Raw genomic sequence first — 5,306 nt, 5'->3', positions numbered from 1 at the left:
AACAGGTGGTAGAGTACAAAGAGGTGGTAAAACACCTTCAGGAGTTGGCAGGGGTGGTGATGCCCAGAACATGGAGATGGAAGATAGAAACCTCACTGGGTGATGAAAATAATGCTCGCAATAGGTTAGTCAGAGAGGAGGGTACCATTAATGTGCGGGGACAACCACTGCCAAATATGTTCGGTAAAGTAGCGGATACATTCTTGTTGTTAGAGAATGGGGGGGGGGCAACATAAGCTTTTGGGGGTCCGTATGATCCTACTACGACCCCGGGCAAAACTCCCATTGTCAAATGGAGAAGGCATGGTAATGATGGTGCTGATATTGAGATGACAAATGAGGCAGCCTTCGAGTTGTAGGACCGCCGAGCCCAATGAATGTCTAAGTTGGAACTGTCGGGGAGGGGGGAATACCCGGACAGTTCATGAGCTAGCGACTATATGCCAGTCGCATTCCCCCATGATGGCGTTCTTGCGTGAAACTAGGCAGAAGGTAGAAAAAATGAAGAGGATCCATAATAGAATTGGTCTTAGAGGTTTTTGTGGTGTGGACAGTAGCGGTATGAGTGGCGGCCTTGCTCTTTTTTGGCATGAATCATGGGAGGTGGAGGTGCTGGACAAAAACGGTCGTTATATTGATGCGTCGGTATGTACACATGAGGGTGTCGAACAGTGGAGAATCACTTGTGTGTATGGTGAGCCACGGGTTGAGAATAGGCACCTAACGTGGGCGAAGCTACAAATTCTGAGGGCTGTTAATGACTTGCCATGGTTGGTGCTAGGAGACTTTAATGAGGCCATATGGGATTTTGAACGTATTTCTGCTACGCAAAGGGCAGAAGCTCAGATGGTTGCCTTCAGAGATACTTTGGAAATATGTGGATTAGTGGACTTGGGGTTCATAGGTGTCCCTTTTACTTATGATAATAAATGAAGCAGGACTGGTAATGTAAGTGTTCGACTACACCAAGTTGTGGCATCAAGTGCATGGAGAAATATGTTTGCCTTTGCTGTGGTTACCCATGTTGCTTCGCCTTGCTCGGATCACGTGGCCTTGGTCTTGAAGGGTTCACCAGACCCGGGACTTGTTGGTAGAAACATAAGGTACGAATTCTTTTGGGAGAGAGATTCGGATCTCCCAGAAGTCATCAAACATGCTTGGTCAACAGTTGGTGTGGTTCAGAATATGGCGCAGCTACGTGATGCTTTATCAAAGACTATGTCAGCCCTTAGTTCATGGGGCAAAAAGTTCGGCAACGTAACCAGGGAGCTTGTGAAATCATGCTCCCAGCTTGAGGAATTAATGAACATGAATGCATATCGGCAAGATATTAGAAGAATAACAGATAAGATGAATGAGTTGTTATATCAAGAGGAAATGTTGTGGCTTCAGAGATCAAGAATTTCATGGCTTTGAGAGGGTGATCGAAACACACAAAAAATTTAGAGTAAGGCCGTGTTGCGAGCGAGGAAAAACAAAATCACAGAACTTACTGACATCATCGGTGTGGTCCATTTAGAGTTTGTTTCCATGGGTAAGCTTACAAACGACTACTTCCAGGAACTTTTTTCGGCTGACCCTTCCTTGGATGCGTCAACAGTGCTAGATTTCCTTGAAGCAGAGGTTTCTGAGGCCGATAATTAAGTTGTGTGCTCCATTTACGGACTCAGAGATATCAAATGCCATGTTCCAAATTGGCCTGATGATGACACCTGGGCCGGCTGGTTTTCCCGCTCGGTTTTTCCAGCGAAACTAGAGCACTCTTAAGGAGGGAGTTGTGGTAGCAGTGAAAGATTTCTTTCTGACGGGCATCATGCCGCAGGGATTTAACTCTACCTCCATTGTTCTCATTCCAAAATTTGCTAACCCTGTCAAGCTATCTGGTTTCAGGCCTATAAGTCTCTGCAATGTAATCTATAAAGTCATTTCCAAGCATAGTTTCAAATAGCAGAGATAGCAACCGCTATTGCGTCCGCAATAGCGCTTGCGCAATAGCGTCCGCTATTGATCAAATTAAATGTAATTACTTTTTGTGAAGGATCTAGAAATATACACAAAAATCTAGTTACAAATCCGCTATGTGGACATAGCGCCCGCAATATCACCCGCTATCCGCATTCCGCTATGCGGACCCCAATCCGCTACCAGACCGCTATCCGCTATTTAAAACCATGTTTCCAAGTGTTTGATAAACCGTTTGAGGCCCTTGTTAGATGATTTAATCTTTGTGGAGCAGAGTGCATTTATCCCTGGTAGGATGATCATAGATAATGCTTTGGTGGCCTTTGAGTGTATTCATTATATAAAATAGGAAAAGGACCCTACGTAAAGTTTTTGTGCATACAAGCTTGATCTATCCAAGGCTTACGATAGAGTGGATTGGGTTTTCTTGAAGCAGGTGATGCAAAAGCTGGATTTCTCTCATCGATGGGTTGACTGGATAATGTCGTGTGTCATGTCGGTGAGGTATTCTATCAGATTAAACGGGACCCTCTTGGGTTCATTTGCACCTTCGCATGGGCTGCGGCAGGGTGACCCTCTCTCACCATTCCTTTTCTTGTTCGTTGCAGACGGTCTTTCAGATATCCTTAAAAGCAAGGTTTCCTTGGTACAAATCACACTGTTAAAATTATGCAGGAGAGCACCGAGCGTATCTCATTTATTGTTCGCAGATGATACATTATTATTTTTTGAGGCTACTAGAGTTCAGGCAGAAAGGGTGAAGTAAGCACTAGTAGTGTATGAACGGGCTACAGGGCAGAGTCTGAATTATGGCAAGTGCTCATTGCTATTTGGTGGTGCGTGTCCAGAGTCCATACAAATACAAGTGCGTGACGCTCTAGGGGTGACTAGTTCAACTTTTGAGGAGAAATATTTGGGCCTCTCTACCTCGGAAAGCAAGATGTCAAAAGGAAGATTCCAAAATCTCCAGACTAGGCTCACCAAACGACTTATCCAGTGGAGTGACGGGCATTTAGCTCAAGCAGGCAGAGAGGTTCTTATAAAGTCGGTGGCACAGGCGCTTCCAACCTACATCATGGGCGTATTTAAAACTGCCCTACTCTATTTGTGATGATTTAATGAGGATGGTGAGGAATTTTTATTGGGATTCTGAGAAAGGAAAGAGGAAGGTGCACTAGAAAGGCTGGAACCATCTTATGCAACCTAAGGAGAGGGATGGTGCAGGACTTCGTGACTTTCGTTTGTTTAATCATGATTTGTTGGCTCGCCAAGCATGGGGCTTATTATCTAGGCTAGAGAGCCTATGTGTACAAATTCTGAAGGCAACATATTATCTAGAAGGAAAGTTAGAGGACACATTATTCAGTGCTAATACATTGTCATCATGGCAGGCTATTAGTCATGATTTCGATCTTTTGAAGAAAGGCTTGATTTGGAGAGTGGGTAATGGGAGAAGCATTAGAGTATGGCGAGACAATTGGATTCCACGACCATTTTCTTACAAACCTATCTCACAGCAGGGGGGTGTCGTATCCGGCTTATCTCTGACTTATTAAATGACAATGATTCTTGGAAGGATGAGCTTCTCACAAATTACTCCATCTCTACGGACGTGGAGGAGATTAGGTGTGACGGCCCCGATTCAATCATACACTAATCATACACGCAAACGTGTACGATCAAGATCAGGGACTCACGGGAAGATATCACAACAGAACTCTAAAAGTAAAATAAGTCATACAAGCATCATAATACAAGCCAGGGGCCTCGAGGGCTCAAATACAAGTGCTCGATCATAGACGAGTCAGCGGAAGCAACAATATCTGAGTACAAACATAAGTAAACAAATTTGCCTTAAGAAGGCTAGCACAAACTGGGATACAGATCGAAAGAGGCGCAGGCCTCCTGCCTGGGATCCTCCTAAACTATTCCTGGTCGTCGTCAGCAGCCTGCACGTAGTAGTAGGCACCTCCGGTGTAGTAGGAGTCGTCATCGACGGTGGCGTCTGGCTCCTGGGCTCCAGCATTTGGTTGCGACAACCAGGTAGAAGGGAAAGGGGGAAAAGATGGAGAAAAGCAACCGTGAGTACTCATCCAAAGTACTCGCAAGCAAGGATCTACACTACATATGCATGGGTATATGTGTAAAGAGGCAATATCGGTGGACTGAACTACAGAATGCCAGAATAAGAGGGGGATAGCTAGTCCTATGGAAGACTACACTTCTGGCAGCCTCCGTCTTGCAGCATGTAGAAGAGAGTAGACTGAAGTCCTCCAAGTAGCATCGCATAGCATAATCCTACCCGGCGATCCTCCCCTCGTCGCCCAGTGGAAAAGCGATCACCGGGTTGTCTGTGGAACTTGTCTGGGTGTGTTTTATTAAGTATCCAGTTCTAGTTGTCATAAGGTCAAGGTACAACTCCGGGTCGTCCTTTTACCGAGGGATTCGAATAGATAAACTTCCCTACAGGGGTGCACCACATAACCCAACACGCTCGATCCCATTTGGCCGAACACACTTTCCTGGGTCATGCCCGGCCTCGGAAGATCAACACGTCGCAGCCCCACCTAGGCACAACAGAGAGGTCAGCACGCCGGTCTAAATCCTATGCGCGTAGGGGTCTGGGCCCATTGCCCATTGCACACCTGCACGTTGCGAGGGCGGCCAGAAGCAGACCTAGCCTCCCTAATACAAGAGCAGGCGTTCCAGTCCAACCCAGCGCGCGCCGCTCAGTCGCTGACGTCACGAAGGCTTCGGCTGATACCACGACGTCGAGTGCCCATATCTTTCCCGCGTAGTTGGTTAGTGTGTATAGGCCAGTGGCCAGACTCAGATCAAATACCAAGATCTCGTTAAGCGTGTTATTATGAAGTAACCGCGGACGCCGACCAGGGCCAGGCCTACCTCTTGCCTAGGTGGTCTCAACCTGCCCTGTCGCTCCGCCACATAGTAACAGTCGGGGACCGTCGGGAACCCAGGCCCACCTCTACCGGGATGGAGCCACCTGTCCTTTCAGCCCCCACATCGGAATCACTTGCGAGTACTCAACGAGCCAACCCGACTTTAGTCACCATCTGTATAGTATGTATATATGTATAATATAAACCCGTGATCACCTCCCAAGTGATCACGGCCCGATAGTATAGCAAGGCAGACTAACAAGAATGTAGGGCCAATGATGATAAACTAGCATCCTATACTAAGCATTTACGATTGCGGGTAAGGTATCAACGACTGTAGCAACAATGACAGGCTATGCAACAGAATAGGAGTAACTGAACAGTAACATGCTACACTACTCTAATGCAAGTAGTATAGAGAAGAATAGGTGATATCTGGTGATC

Source organism: Triticum dicoccoides, chromosome 5B (assembly GCF_002162155.2).
Source record: "Triticum dicoccoides isolate Atlit2015 ecotype Zavitan chromosome 5B, WEW_v2.0, whole genome shotgun sequence".
Classification (NCBI taxonomy): domain Eukaryota; kingdom Viridiplantae; phylum Streptophyta; class Magnoliopsida; order Poales; family Poaceae; genus Triticum; species Triticum dicoccoides.
Note: the sequence above shows the minus strand (reverse complement) of the source record.